Genomic DNA, 16,560 nt, shown 5'->3' with positions numbered 1-16,560 from the left:
CGCGCTTCCACGCGAAGCCGCTTCTCCTTTAAGAGGCTGGCGCTCGGCCGGCTCTGCCCGAGGCCGTCCCAAGTCCCCCCGGCCCAGGGCGTGTCTGTCCCCGGGGTGGCACCGGCCGCAGGGAGGGAGCGGAGCTGGCGGTGCTGGTCTTGCGCGGAGCCCGGCCAGGAGCGCGCGGGTCCGGGGAAGCGGAGAGGGAGCGAGGTCGCCCAAGGCCTACCCGGCGCCGGCTCAGGGAGGACCCCCTTGGCGTCTCCATCTTTGCGCCGCGCCTTGGCCGCGGAAGATGCGCATCCTCCTCCTTGCAGCTGCTGGTGGCGGCGGCGGCGGTGGCGGCGCTAGTGTCCGGGGAGCGCGGTGATTAGCCAGATGGGGACCGGCCTGCCCGGCTGACGGAGCGGGGGGAAAGGAGGAGGAGGAGGAAGAAGAGGAGGAGGAGGAGCGGGCGCTTTTGTTGCCGCTGCAGCCGCTGGATCGTCGGCTGCGAGGAGAGGCTGCGCGGCCGGCTGGAGACGCCGGGCGGAGGTAAGGGACGGTGGAAGAGGGATGGAGGGGAAACCCGTTGCCGGGGCGCAGGATCTGCATCTGGGGTATTTGGGTGGGGAGATCGGGGTTAGGAGACGAGATGGATTATCGTGCGGGGTGGGCAGAGGCTCGGGCCGCCCGGGGATGGAGCTGGTGGGGGAGGGGAGGTCTGGATCCATGGAGGGATGGATGGAGAGGCAATGATGGCGCGGAGCAAAGGATGTCCAGTCTTGGCAAGGCGGCGGCGAAAGGATGCTTTTTCTCTGCTAACTGCTGCTGGTGGTCCTCGCTAGCGCTTAACCTGATGCTGGCTCAGATCTCTGCTGAGCACGCTTGGAGGGGTTCATCTTGCGTCCCCCTCTCTTTCAACACCCCCACCCCACAAATATTTGGTGTTTCGGTTTGCCTCCAAGGTGTGACTTTGCAGGAGGGGAAAGGCACGGCTGTGGTCTTTACTTAGCCCTACAAGTAATCTTGACGGGGAGGGAGGGAGGCGGAAGGATGCCCTCACCTTCCCCACCCCCCCTTTCCGAAGAACTGCCCCATCGACCCCACCACCACCTGCTTGGATGGTTGCAGGGACGGCAGAGAGGGCGCAGCAGCCTCAATCGAACTGTGGGTGAAGGATGGATTTGCGCCACCGGTGCCTTGGATTGAGTTTCACCCTCTGCGCAGCTTCCTCTCCGCGCCCCCCCCCTCCACTTTGCTTATAGCCAGAGATGGAAGGATGCGGCTGCTTGGAGGCCAAGTGGCTGGCTGGGGCTGCCCTCCCCGTGGCCTGCCTTTGCCCGCAGAGTGGTCCTCCTTGGGCCCTGTGTGGAGGATGCTGGAGGGAAAGGAGAGGAGGCGAGTGAAGGATGAGGAGGCAGATGGACTGAGATTCCCCAGGGCTGGCAGCTGGGGAAGGGGGAGGGGGAGCCAGGACCCAGGCGAGGGGAGGGGAGAAGAGGGGATTCTGTTTTCATGGTCCCCAGCGCCAGACCCATACAAGAGTTTTGTGCGCTTGCAGCTCTCCCCTTTATCTAATTTGTAATAGCCACTACTAAATGATTATTCCATTTTAATTCAGAGGGGCTGCCCCTTCAAACCTGCCTGACAACAGCAACCTCTGCTGTGGAAATCCTGCCCCAACGATTAGATGTTTGGGATCGGCTATACTGCAGTTAATGATGAGGAAATGTACTCTGCATGTGCTCAGGGGCACACTCTCTCTCTGGTTATTTGTTGGCTTTGCGTTTCAGATCTGGTGCTCCAAAACAAACGGAACCCTACATTCAGCACATATTTTATGCTCAGAGAAAAACTAGCGCCACACTGGCCCTATATTTAGAATTGTGAAAACAAATTAGAACCCCCACTTGGCCTACAAAACAAGGAAGGCCACCCTCCCACCTCACTTACCGTTTTTATATTACCCTGAATGTGGGATTCACTAGATTGTAAAAGTGGTGTTACAGGGGCAGCTCATTTCCATTAAGTGAATTCAAGAGTGTATTGCTAAGGTTGCTGAAGAGAACAGCTGTAGTCTCCTCTATCCCCATGGAAGAACTATGAACTGTTGGAGTAGGGGGAGATTTTTTTTTTTTTTAGGTAGGGAGTGTCATTTGCTGGAGCAGAGGAAAGCAAATCCACCCCCCCTTCCTCCATTCTGCTTTTCCATCCATCTGTCTCATTTTGATAGTCTCATTATGCAATCTTTGGTAGCCTCCCCCCTACTTGTTTATTATTTTAGGGTGTGGGGGAGGGGAGATGGAGGGAAGCCTTCCACACTTATCAGGTGCTATGAAGCAAAGAGGCTCAGCTGGGGCTTGTAAACTAGAATACGGACAATGGTCTCCTTTTTTTTTGCCACACACTTCCTATATGACCTTGGGAAAGTCATTTATCTCTTGTAGGTCTCCAGCCCTCCGCAAAAGCCATGCCACATGGATATAGGGTGGTTGGGGGTTATGTTGCTGTATTCACTAAGTGGTTCCCAACTTGCTAAGCACCATAAAGGTAAAGGGACCCCTGACCACCAGGTCCAGTCGTGTCCGACTCTGGGGTTGCGGCGCTCATCTCGCTCTATAGGCTGAGGGAGCCGGCGTTTGTCTGCAGACAGCTTCCGGGTCATGTGGCCAGCATGACAAAGCCGCTTCTGACGAACCAGAGCAGCGCACGGAAACGCCGTTTACCTTCCTGCCGGAGCGGTCCCTATTTATCTACTTGCACTTTGACGTGCTTTCGAACTGCTAGGTGAGCAGGAGCTGGGACCGAGCAACGGGAGCTCACCCTGTGGCAGGGATTTGAACCGCCGACCTTCTGATCAGCAAGCCCTAGACTCTGTGGTTTAACCCACAGCGCCACCTGGGTCCCTTGCTAAGCACCATAGAACCCCATTTTTCAAAAGCCAATCCATGGACCCCCTACTTTTGAAAATGTTGATATCTCTATGGTAGTTTTCGTTATGTGAATGGTGTTGCATGATCTGTTCAGCCACTGCAGATCAGTATGTATTTCTGATATGGAGCTGGGGGTTGTGGAAGCACAGAGGGGTTTAGCAGAGGGTGCCTTTAAGCAAGTTTGTGTTGTTGAAAAAGAAGGGGGCACGAAAGTGCTTCATGGCCTCATCCAGCAGGGGGCACTGTGCACCCCCCCTACTATCATGGTCTGGTCAGATGCGAAAGGAATTAGACCACGCGAATCCTTTGAATCAATGCTTCAGAACACCACAGCTCGGTTGTTTCGTTTTTGTTTTGTTTGACACCAGGGTTCCTTATCGGTGTTCTTGGCCTCTGGAGTCCTGAAATGATTTTGGTACAAACCTGAGGACAGATGAAACCTCCACTTAGGGGTTGCTCCTCTCAGACTGGAGGATTTTGGGTTAGAATAAACTGTATATTGACCGACTCATGTGTGTTCGGGAAAGGTCTGGGGTTAATTTATCTTACCAGGGCCGTAGCTCAAGGGCAGAGCATCTGCTTTGCAATACAGAAAGTCTCAGGTTCGATCCCTGGCATTTCCAAGTTGGGCTGCGAAAGACTCCGCCAGTGTGGTGTAGTGGTTAAGAGTGGTAGACTCGTAATCTGGGGAACCGGGTTCGTGTCTCCACTCCTCCACATGCAGCTGCTGGGTGACCTTGGGCTAGTCACACTTCTCTGAAGTCTCTCAGCCTCACTCACCTCACAGAGTGTTTGTTGTGGGGGAGGAAGGGAAAGGAGAATGTTAGCCGATTCGAGACTCCTTCGGGTAGTGAAAAGCGGGATATCAAATCCAAACTCCTCTTCTTCTCTGAAATTCTGGAGAGAGGGAGACTGCCAGTCCGTGGAAGACAATGCAGAGCTAGTTGGACCAATGCTCCAACTTGGCACAAGGCAGCTTCCCATGTTCCTATCCCAAGCTGGAGGTGTCATATCTCCAATGTCACCAGCAGGATGCCTCTGAAGACCAGTTGCTGGGAATCGCAGGTGGGCAAAGGGCTGTTGTCCTCAGGTCCTGTTTGCAGGTTTCCTTTAGGCATCGTGTTGACCACTGCAAGGCCGGGACACTAGACTAGATGGGCCTTTTGCCTGATACAGCAGGACTCCTGCCTATCACAAGCCTTCAACGGTTTTTAAACTGGCTATACCTACGGTGGTCTCACCAACCACCACAAACAAAATAATTCTGTTTGAAAGATAGGGGCATGCTTCTGTGTGCCCACTGTACTGCGCAGCAGGAAAGGCAACAAGGTACTGTGTTCCGTTTCTCTGTGGGTTAACTCTCAGTGTTAGAATACAAACTCAGATATATAAGCTAGGTGCCCAATGGCTCTTTAAAGCAGGGTTACAGTTGCCAAAACAGAATGTCTAGTTGCCATTTTGGGGCCAGTTGTATTTTGCAATACGAGTTTTTGGTTCCTGCAATTCATTCTGATTGTGCAGATAAAATATCACGGAAAGAATTCGACAGGATGTGTTGTTAGTATTTGAAAACAGGCAAGATCCAAGGATCCCCAGTTATGCACCTCTAGATGGTAGAGACGTCAGGTGCTATCCTTGCCCCCCCAGGCATCTTCACTTGGTCACAAAGGCACAAAACGTGCCTGGCACCTGGTGAATTTTCGAAATTGCTCTGGAACATTTACATACATTATGAAAATGAAACCAATTGGCATATTGTTTAGTTTTGTATAATTTATACTGTTTCTAGTAGAGATTTGGTGAAAGAGCTGTTCCCAAGCCCCACACCACCCTGTCCAGTGGAAATATTACTAACACTATCCCAACAGGTGGACAATAGCATGTTCTGATCCCAGGATTGTCAGGTAGATTTCCTGCCCAAACCTTTTGGAAATGAAATAAGTGTTGCATATGAGGTGTCTCCAATAGTTTGTAAAATCTGTCTATTTTTTTAGGCCATTTTGTCCTGCCCTTCCTCCAAGCAACTAATGGATAACCCCGCTTCCCATTTTATCCTCACAACAACCCTGTGAAATAGGTTAGGCTGAGACAAGCGACTGGGTCAAGGTCACCTAGGGAGCTTTGTAGATGGCTGTGGATTCAAATCTGTGTAAATTCTGCTTGCACACTGGCCCTCATTCTGTCAACCTTGGTGTTTGTCAGCCTGGTGGGATTCACTAAGAATCAAGTAAGCGCCTATCTGCATAACTCCACCCCTTCATTTGCATATCCCTCCCTGGGTTCTGTGCCTTGGTCGCTCTAGAACATGGATTGTCGACTGAGCTCTGTCCAGACATTTGTTGGACTACAACTCCCATCATCCCTTACCATTGGCCATGCTGGCTGGGGCTGATGGGAGTCGTAGTCCAAGAATTCAAAGTTGGCCATCTCTGCTCTGGATTGTGACAAACAGGAGATAACTGTTCTTCGTAGGTGGTGGGTGGTAGCACTGGAAAGAAAATCCAAAAGTCGTGGCCAGCAAGGAATTGCCTCTAATTGCACATCACTGCAGTGGTGAAGGGGACGACAGAGGATGAGATGGTTGGACAGTGTTCTTGAAGCTACTAACATGACTTTGGCCAAACTGCGAGAGGCAGTGAAGGATAGGCGTGCCTGGCGTGCTCTGGTCCATGGGGTCACAAAGAGTCGGACACGACTGAACGACTGAACAACAACAACAGCAGCAGTGGTACCTCGGGTTAAATATGGTTCAGGTTACATACGCTTCAGGTTACATACTCTGCTAACCCAGAAATAACGCTTCAGGTTAAGAACTTTGCTTCAGGATAAGAACAGAAATCGTGCTCTGGCGGCACAGTGGCAGAGGGAGGTCCCATTAGCTAAAGTGGTGCTTCAGGTTAAGAACAGTTTCAGGTTAAGAACGGATCTCCGGAACGAATTAAGTACTTAACCAGAGGTGGTTGTTGTCGTTCAGTCGTTCAGTCGTGTCCGACTCTTCGTGACCCCATGAACCAGGCACACCAGGCCTATCTTTCACTGCCTCTCGCAGTTTGGCCAAACTCATGCTATAAAATGCGGTGTTCACCTAATGTTTACTCAGAGTAAACCCATGGAAATGCCTAAACATGGCTAAGGTCCATTCATATCAGTGTGTCTACTCAGAGTAAACCTTAGTTGACAACTACCCCACATTTCTAATTGCACATTAATGGGTTTCATCGCCGTCACTTGCCCCAAGCTCTCCTTTCATGAAACTACTGATACCTTTTTTTGTGATTCTTACTGCCTCAACAGCTGTGATCCCTGCGTTGCAGGGGGTTGGACTAGATGACCCTTTGGCTCTTCAATCTCCCAGGACATTCTATAAAAGATCTCAAAGTAGCTGTCTTAATACAAAGAAATTTCAGAAATAGACTGGAAAGAGAAGTGGCTGAATTGCAACTAATCACCAAACTTAAAACCATGGAGAGACCTGGTCTGAACAAAGACATTGGATTCTTATCTCATTATACATAACAAAGCTATCTTTAACCATCTCACCCCTTGACTTTCCCTGCAAGACTAATTGCAGCCGTCAACAGGCTTTCCACACCTATCAGCTGATCACCCATTCCCACCACCCCTCTGAGTAATACCCCTCCCCACTCCCTCACTGTATTTAAGGATCTGGTGACTTCTGTTTCAGTGTATCTGAAGAAGTGTGCATGCACACGAAAGCTCATACCAAGAACAAACTTAGTTGGTCTCTAAGGTGCTACTGGAAAGAATTTTTTGTTTTGTTTTGACTATGGCAGACCAACACGGCTACCCACCTGTAACTGGATCTATGGTTCTGTGACAGGGCTACAGTGCCCAGAGTTCTTTTGTGGAAGAGTTTTGGAACCCAGTTTACACCCATAGTGCAGATGTGCTCTAGGACTAGATTTCCTCCTTGAGCCAAGGACTGAATGTAAACATCCTTGCTCCGTACTCTAATTGCCAGGCAACAATACCCCCTGGGTTAATTAAAAGCGCCAGCAATGTGCGTCTATGTACAAATGCTCATTGTCCTTGCCATGGGAGACCCTCCTTCGTCTCGGTGGAAGCATGTGGTTAGCGTGGGTTAGACATGGTGGTGTGCAAGATTGCTGTCACATGTGAGCTACCACATATGTTCTCTTTGCTATGATATTTGATTTCAGCCTGTGTTTGGGGCATCACACACACACACACACACACACATGATTCTAGCTGTGGCAGTGGAATCAGATCCTTTAAGGAAAGCGTCTCCTGCTGAGGTTTGGAGACAGCTATGATTATGGATGTGTATTTTTGTCAGCTTGGCTTTGTTGGAAGCGATGTTTTTTTTAAAAAAACCCGCATCCAGTCAATTCTCAAATTTTAAGCAGTGTTCCGGGTAGCGAAGGACAGAATCCGATAGGATTTATGACGAAAACTTGGCAAGAGCGAAAATGGCTCTGCCCAGAAGAACTTCATCTGTGAGCCAGCTCCGCTCCAAAAGCTCTGATTTTGTACAGCCAATAGAATTGTGGTGTGTAAATGAGGCAGAGAGGGAAGGATGTTGGTTGGCCACGTTGCTTCTCACGTCAGAATGGTCCCAGACAGTTCAGATTCACCTGACTTTGCTGATATCATCCTGGCAAGACTTTGGGGTGGCAGAGATTTCTGATTCTGGGGGGGAGGGGAAGTAAATCAGACACCACTGCTAGCAGCTGGCTAGTAGGAGGGCAAAGTTTGTTCAGTGCCAGGACAGAAACACAACATGCCCAGGTTGGCATATGCCTTTTGAATTATTTTGGAGTGAGTTCTGACTGGCCTACGCCAGGGTGGAGAACCTGTTGTTGTTGTTGTTCAGTCGTTCAGTCGTGTCCGACTCTTCGTGACCCCATGGACCAGAGCACGCCAGTCACGCCTATCCTTCACTGCCTCTCGCAGTTTGGCCAAACTCATGCCAGTCGCTTCGAGAACACTGTCCAACCATCTCATCCTCTGTCGTCCCCTTCTCTTTGTGCCCTCCATCTTTCCTAACATCAGGGTCTTTTCTAGGGAGTCTTCTCTTCTCATGAGGTGGCCAAAGTACTGGAGCCTCAACTTCAGGATCTGTCCTTCTAGTGAGCACTCAGGGCTGATTTATTTAAGAATGGATAGGTTTCATCTTTTTGCAGTCCATGGGACTCTCAAGAGTCTCCTCCACCTGTAGCCCTCTATATATTGTTGGGCTCTGATGATGGGAGTTGTATTCCAGCATCATCTGAGGGTTCTGCCTAAGTTCCACACTCAGGATCCATGCTGAAAGCCTTGCTGGGAAATATTCTGAATTAAATTCAAATATTGTTTCCCGTTGCTGAAGGAAGGAGCAAGAATGATATTTGGAAGATAGGTGGCAGACTGAAACGTTTGATGGTGCCGTGCTTTTTTTATATTGCTTAATAAAAGTGCAAAGCTTTGGTTTATGTAGCTTAGTAAAAGTGGAAAGCTTCTCTTGCACTAGAATTTACGTTTTAAGATAAACCGAGAGTGTTAAATACATCTGTGGAGAAGATAAGGCAAGGAGTTCTGATTCAATTGAAAAGCCACTCCCCTGAGTTGTGTCCACTCTAACTCTCCTCTCAGTAAATAACATCCTGTGTTCTCTCACTTTTTACAGAAAACCTAAATGACATCATTGTCCCAATTGTTGTAATACACTGATTTCTCCCTTGTTTTTCCAGACCTGATTTGTGATTTTTCTACAATTGCAGAACCAGCCCCTCCAGTGTAGACTCATGTGCCTTTAATTAAAAGTTTCCTGTTTACAGGTCCTGTTACTTTATTTCCTCTTATTGTTCATCAGGCAATCAGTGATGAGCAAATGGGACCTGCAGCAAAATGTTGTAATGTGTAGTGCTCCTGTTCTGGGTGCCAGCCAGCCATGTCCTTAAAAAAAAAAAAAGGATACTGTACTCCATTGTATTCCCTCTTCTTCTGATGTTCTGTTCCTCCACCACTACCACCTTCCTAACTGTCAGTTAGTGTTTCGTGGCCACTGAGCTTCCTCATTAGTCCTCATCGTTGTTGTTGTTGTTCAGTCGTTCAGTCGTGTCCGACTCTTCGTGACCCCATGGCCCAGAGCGCGCCAGGCATGCCTATCCTTCACTGCCTCCCGCAGTTTGGCCAAACTCATGTTAGTAGCTTCGAGAACACTGTCTAACCATCTCATCCTCTGTCGTCCCCTTCTCCTTGTGCCCTCCATCTTTCCCAACATCAGGGTCTTTTCTAGGGAGTCTTCTCTTCTCATGAGGTGGCCAAAGTATTGGAGCCTCAACTTCAGGACCTGTCCTTCTAGTGAGCACTCAGGGCTGATTTCTTTAAGAATGGATAGGTTTGATCTTCTTGCAGTCCATGGGACTCTCAAGAGTCTCCTCCAGCACCATAATTCAAAAGCACCAATTCTTCGGCGATCAGTCTTCTTTATGGTCCAGCTCTCACTTCCATACATCACTACTGGGGAAACCATAGCTTTAACTATACGGACCTTTGTTGGCAAGGTGATGTCTCTGCTTTTTAAGATGCTGTCTAGGTTTGTCATTGCTTTCCTCCCAAGAAGCAGGCGTCTTCTAATTTCGTGACTGCTGTCACCATCTGCAGTGATCATGGAACCCAAGAAAGTGAAATCTCTCACTGCCTCCATTTCTTCCCCTTCTATTTGCCAGGAGGTGATGGGACCAGTGGCCATGATCTTAGTTTTTTTTTGGTGTTGAGCTTCAGACCATATTTTGCGCTCTCCTCTTTCACCCTCATTAAAAGGTTATTTAATTCCTCCTCACTTTCTGCCATCAAGGTTGTATCATCAGCATATCTGAGGTTGTTGATATTTTTTCTGGCAATCTTAATTCCGGTTTGGGATTCATCCAGCCCAGCCTTTCGCATGATGAATTCTGCATATAAGTTAAATAATCAGGGAGACAATATACAGCCTTGTCGTACTCCTTTCCCAATTTTGAACCAATCAGTTGCCCCATATCCAGTTCTAACTGTAGCTTCTTGTCCCACATAGAGATTTCTCAGGAGACAAATGAGGTGATCCGGCTGTGTTTAAGGTCCCTCTCTCTTACATACAATCATACAATTTTATTTATTTTTAAATATGCTTCTGCAAACCAGAGTTTCCCTTAGCCTTCTGATATTTCCTTGTTCTCTATGGATGGTCCTTTTTTTGGTTAGATAAGGATTAATTTATTTCTGCAGATGTGGCAGTAGATGTGCTAGATAGATGTTTTTTCTCATTAATGGACTGAATGACAGCCAATCAAGCTGAAGATTAAGCCTGACAAGAATGAGGCACTGTTGGTGGGATGGGATGAATGGATGGGAGGTGACCTGCTTTTGATGGGGCGACACTCCCTTTGAAGGAGCAGGTACGTAGCTTGGAGGTACTTCTGGATCAATTGCTGTCACTTGAGGCTCAGGTGGTTTTGGTGGTATGAAATGCCTTCCATCAGCTTTGGCTGGTGGCCCAGCTGCGCCCCTATCTGGACAGGAATAGCCTAACTTCTGTTGTAGGCACTGTGGTAATTTCTAGATTAGCTTACTGCAACACAATATATGTGGGACTGCCTTTGAAGACGGTTTGGAAACTGCTGTTGGTGCAGAAGTGGTCAGGCTGCACACTGGCGCAAAACAGTCTCGGCACATAACGGCTCAGGACCGCAATATCTCAAGGACCGCCTCTTTCCATATGAACCTATCCGGACCCTGAGATAATCTTCTGAGACCCTTCTTCGTGTGCCTCCTTCTCGAGAGGTGAGGAGCAGGGCCGTCTTAGCCATTGAGGCTAGTGGCGCAATGCACCAGGGCGCCAGGGCTGTTGACCAGGTTAGCTAAAGTAGACAGCAGATGTAGTCCAGCAACATCTGGAGGGGCAAGGGTTCCCCACCTCTGAGCTAAGATATTCTGGTAGGGTTCAGTGCAGAGCACTTAGGGGATGAGTTTGGCAGTGGGAGAAAGCAGAGCATTTTTCTGCAGTAGCCCCCAAGAAGTCAGAATGAGCTTCCTCAGAGTTACCTCAGGAAGTTCAGGAAGTTCTGTAAAGCCCACCAAAGTCCATGGCGACAATTTTTTTATTCTGCCCTGCAGCTGATTGATTGTTATGAGCTACAACAACAACAACAACAGCTAGGATTTAATTATCTTTGGGAGATTTGTATGTCTGAGTAATCATTTCTGAGCTGTGGTCAGATGTCTTATATAAACTAATGCCCATTCTGCCCACGGCTGGTTCACCCATGAGGTGAACTGAGGCAGCCACCTCGGGCGGCAGAATCCCAAGGGCTGGTGCCCGTACAGGGGCCCTACCTACCCTTGCCATGGCTGCTGGAGAAGTGCCTGCTAAATCTGGGCTCCAGCGAGATTTTGCCGGCCTCTCACAAGACCCAGTTTCCTCCTGGCATTGTAGAGGAGCTCACCTTGAAGAAGTTGGGCCGTTGTCATTTGTATTCCATTGGGTCAGTTTTGTGTGTGTGTGTTTGGGGCTGGTGAGTCACTTTCCCTCCCTCTGCTCTAGACGGGGAAATGTTTTTATCAATTACCCCCTAATCTCCTCCGTTAACAGTCTCTCTCTTGACTTCCAGGAAGCGCCTCTCTGTGTTTTCCCACCGCTGCCTGAATCATGATGTTTTACTGTTGAAATTTAATGACCGTTGTTGTCATTGTTGTGACGGCAGCCCTGGGAGAAAGTGAGCAAGGCAGTTTGGTCTGCGAGGCTCATGGTCCCCTGCGCAGTATTGCTTCAGTCCATACTCCTGCAGACTGGTAAATGGCTGGTGTAGCACAGTGGCAGAGAGGCTAAGCTATGAATCATAGAAACATATGGTTTTAGACTTGGAAGGGGATCCCGAGGGCAGGGGCGTAGCAAGGTAAATTGGTACCCAGGGGCAAAAACATTTTTTGTCCCCCCCCCCGGCATGGGAAGGTCAGGTGGTACCCGGTGCAGAAAATTTATTGTCAACCCCCCCCATTGATTCCCCCCCCCCCAAATGGTTTTACGTTTTTCATATTTTCTTACAAAGGAACAATAACAAGTAATAATAAAAAAACTTTTATTTATATCCCATCCTCCCTGGCCGAAGTCGGGCTCAGGGTGGCTAACATCGGGTACATAACATTGGTATAAAATCAAACAATAATTAAATTACCTCCTAAAAACATCTCAAAATCAAATTAAAGTCTAATTAGATGGCTTTCCGCAGGGTTAGGGTTGGGAACAGTAAGTGCTCCACTGAACTGAAATTTCAGCCTTCATGACATAGGAAAAAACAGCCAAGTAAACAGCTATTTTGGTGGAGGAGGGTCAATATATTAACTGATATGCATGAAATTTCATCTATAGCTTTATAATCCCTAGTATAGTAAGATAAGACCTTTGGAGCAGGCATTTAAAAAAAAAATCAAAAAAATTTCAATTAAAAAAAAATGTTCCTTGATAATTTGTCACCCCCTCCATTATGGAACCCGGGGCGCAACGCCCCCCCCCCCCGCCCCCCCTTGCTATGCCCCTGCCCGAGGGTCATCTAGTCCAACCCTTGCTGTGCAGGAACCATTTTTCCCAACCTATGACCCTGAGGTTAAGAGTCTCATGAAGCACCAGTAGGTCCCAGGCTGGATCCTGCCTCTACCACACAGGAAAACACTCCTCACCAGCATTCAGCCTCCATTTCCTTCCATCTAAAATGTTTGTTTATTTCTTAAATCTCTGTACAGCCCTTCATCTGAGGATCGCGGGGCAGCTTACAATATAGAAACACAAAAATACATGCCATAATACCAAGCAAAAACAATACCTATCTAAAAGGCCATAGATTGTTTAATTAGCCAAAGGCCTATGAGGAGAGGAATGTTTTCACCTGGGACCTAAAGATATGTAACGAAGGCGCCAGATGGGCCACCCTGGGGAGGGCAAATGGGGAGCCACCACAGATAAGACCCTGTTCTTGGCTATCGATGAATATGTATATATTGTTGTTGTTGGCATATGTCTGTCTTGAGAGACAATGGAGTGCACCTCGGGGGGGGGGGGGTTGAAGCAAAACCGCTCCGTTAGCAGCAATAAAGTGACTTCCCCGGGGTGGAATCCTGGGCTGTGTCTATGGAGGTCCCCAGATGGCTCCCCAGATGGCAACCCCCCGCCTTCTCAGCCTCACAGATGTGGTCCAAAGGAAAGCAGAGCAATATATTCGGCACCAGCTGGGCTGCAGGACTTGCCGGAACAAAGCGTACAAGTCGCCACCCAACCATCTTAAGGACCCCAAGTTGGATTTGTGTAGGGTTTACTCCAGGGGTCAGCAAACTTTTTCAGCAGGGGGCCGGTCCACTGTCCCCCAGACCTTGTGGGGGGCCGGACTATATTTTTAAAATAAAAATAAAAATGAATGGATTCCTATGCCCCACAAATAACCCAGTAAGGTAAAGGTAAAGGGACCCCTGACCATTAGGTCCAGTCGTGTCCGACTCTGGGGTTGCGTCACTCATCTCACGTTAATGGCTGAGGGAGCTGGCGAACAGCTTCCGGGTCATGTGGCCAACATGACTAAGCCGCTTCTGGTGAACCAGAGCAGTGCACGGAGATGCATTTTAAATAAAAGCACACATTCTACTCCTGTAAATAATAATAATAATAATAATAATAATAATAATAATAATAATAATAATAATAATAATAATAATTTATTATTTCTACCCCGCCCATCTGGCTGGGTCTCCCCAGCCACTCTGGGTGGCTTCCATCAAATATTAAAATACATTTAAAATATCACAGTTTAAAAACTTCCCTAAACAGGGCTGCCTTCAGGTATTTTCTGAATGTCAGGTAGTTGTTTATACCCTTGACTTCTGATGGGAGGGCGTTGCACAGGGCGGGCACCACTACCGAGAAGGCCCTCTGCCTGGTTCCCTGCAGTTTTGCTTCTCGCAGTGAGGGAACCGACAGAAGGCCCTCGGTGCTGGATCTCAGTGTCTGGCCCAGGCAGGCCCCACAAATAACCCAGAGATGCATTTTAAATAAAAGGACACATTCTACTCATGTAAAAACACGCTGATTCCCAGACCGTCCGCGGGCTGCGTTTAGAAGGCGATTGGGCCGCATCCGGCCCCCGGGCCTTAGTTTGGGCACCCCCGGTTTACTCCTTAGTCTAGATATGCCGCAAGGCAGCAGAGGTTTAGGATCAGAGTTTTTCTTCTCCTAGATGGGCTACTTGCCCAGTTTGACAAGCCCCATCTATCCCCCACTTCCTTCTATGGCATGTGCAGAAACTGCCTTCTCCACTGTTGGACCCATTCTTGGTCTTGTCTGCTCAATGAACCGGAGCCTGTCGTCCCTAAGTTGCTGTGGTTTTGAGACCCATCAGCTACCCTCACCTGGTTTAGCCAGCCAGTTGAAGCCATTTCCTGGGGTGCAGTCGCATGGCGACAGCTTCTAGGAGCCTCAGGTGGGAGCTGAGTGCAAGGTGTATCCCTACCCTGAGACCCCACATGCCCCATGTATTTACAGTATTCAACAGATAAGCTGTTTCAGTATGATGGTAATGTTACTTTCTTTACAGCACAACCCTGTGCACTTCTGCTCAGAAGTGAGTCCCATTGAGTAAGATGGGATTGTTGTTGTTGTTGTTGTTCAGTTGTGTCTGACTCTTCGTGACCCCATGGACCAGAGCACGCCAGGCATGCCTATCTTTCACTGCCTCCCACAGTTTGGCCAAACTCATGCTAGTCGCTTCGAGAACACTGTCCAACCATCTCATCCTCTGTCGTCCCCTTCTCCTTGTGCCCTCCATCTTTCCCAACATCAGGGTCTTTTCCAGGGAGTCTTCTCTTCTCATGAGGTGGCCAAAGTACTGGAGCCTTAACTTCAGGATCTGTCCTTCCAGTGAGCACTCAGGGCTGATTTCTTTAAGGATGGACAAGGATAGATAAGTTGGATCTTTTTGCAGTCCATGGGACTCTCAAGAGTCTCCTCCAGCACCATAATTCAAAAGCATCAATTCTACGGCGATCAGTCTACTTTATGGTCCAGCTCTCACTTCCATAGATTACTACTGGGAAAACCATAGCTTTAACTATACGGACCTTTGTTGGCAAGGTGATGTCTCTGCTTTTTAAGATGCTGTCTAGGTTTGTCATTGCTTTCCTCCCAAGAAGAAGGCATCTTTTAATTTCGTGAAGGCAGTTGTGCTCATTTATCTAGGATTACTCCCAGATAAATGAGCACAACTGCCTTCACCAACCCGGTGCCCTTGAAGTGTTTTGGACTACATTTCCCATCGGCTCCAGCCCTTGAACTGCAACTTCTCTCACTCCTGGCGATTGGTTCGGCTTTCTGGGACTGATGCGAGTTGTAGCTCAGCGACACCTCGAAGGTCACAGGTGTATAATCATTTCCTGTGAGCGTACCTCAACATAGATGGGAATTCAGGACTCAGCGTGAGAAAGTGAGAAGCCATGATCGTAGAATCGTGGAGTTGGAAGGGACCCCAGGGGTCATCTAGTCCAACCCCCTGCAATGCAGGAATCTCAGCTAAAGCATCCATGACAGACGACCATCCAAGCTCTGCTTACAAACCACCAAGTAAGCAGAGTCCACAACCTCCGTTCCATGATGGCTTCAGGGTTTTCTTGACAATCACGGCATTGTCGGGGCAGTTGGTGACAATGGTATAGGATTGCAGGCCTAAGAATTTATTTATTTTTTAAGGGAAGATGTCAGCTGCTGTTAAAAGAACAAAAACAAACGGGGAAAATCCCACACATCCCTAGAGAGACAGCTGAGCTACTTGAAGAACTTGGGCAGCGTAAAAAAAGCCAATTAGATCCAATCAGTGGCACAAATGTTTTTTGGGAGGTGGGAGAGAAGAAACTCTTGCAGGCATTAGCTCCATCCCTCTTCCTTTACCCAGGGATGAGGAATGTGTGGTCCTCCAGATGTTGTTGGATTCCATCTCCCATCAGCCCCTGCCAGCATGGTCAGGGATGATGGGAGTTGGAGTCCCAACAACAGGTCAGCCACTTTTGCTTTAGCCATGCCTCTCGATTCCCTGCACATAGAAAACTGGCACCGTTCCCAAGTTACTCTTCTCCTTGATGTCTAATTTTCTGCATGCGGTCTGAAGTGGTGCAGTCGAGAAATGGGACAGACCCTGAGCCTCGGAGATAAGGCTTGTGAGAAATGGCAGCCAGAGCTATGGCGGGAGGGCGGGGGGGGGGGGTAGACAGGATCTGCACTGCTGACAAGCTCTGCAGTCACTAGATGGAGCCCGAGATTTAGCTTTCCCCCCGGAGGAGGGCGTTCCAGTAACACACATCTCCCTTCCCAGAAGTGTCTCTGGAGCGTTTTTTGCCGCTCATTTGCATGTGTATAAAGGGGACCTGTCAGCCTAATAAGAATGCAATTAATTTCCACTGAGCGCATCCTATTCAAAGGTATCTCCGAACACTTCTGCAGATTTAATAATATAGCTGGGGGAATTATATAGCATTACAGATAATAAATAATAGATGGTAACAATAGGGGATTAGAAGTGGCAGGTTGGCGGTGCTCTCGGTTATGCCGGGGTAAGACTTGAGATCCAGATTTAGACTTCTAGAGAGCAGCAGTCGCAGAAATAATCCCCTCTCCCTTTTGCTG

At 48.6% G+C, this 16,560-nt stretch overlaps 1 protein-coding gene across 1 annotated transcript in view; it reads left to right on the top strand.

Moving 5' to 3' along the window:
• The window catches only part of MAP3K12 (mitogen-activated protein kinase kinase kinase 12), a 110,356-nt gene continuing 93,796 nt past the window's right edge, over positions 1-16,560 (top strand). Inside the window, exon 1 of the mRNA XM_033138514.1 lies at positions 1-525. The gene's annotated coding sequence lies outside the window, so the exon portion shown is untranslated. The remainder of the gene's footprint in view (positions 526-16,560) is intronic.

This window comes from Lacerta agilis, chromosome 2 (assembly GCF_009819535.1).
Source record: "Lacerta agilis isolate rLacAgi1 chromosome 2, rLacAgi1.pri, whole genome shotgun sequence".
NCBI lineage: Eukaryota > Metazoa > Chordata > Lepidosauria > Squamata > Lacertidae > Lacerta > Lacerta agilis.
Note: the sequence above shows the minus strand (reverse complement) of the source record. Positions and strands in the feature narration are given on the sequence as shown.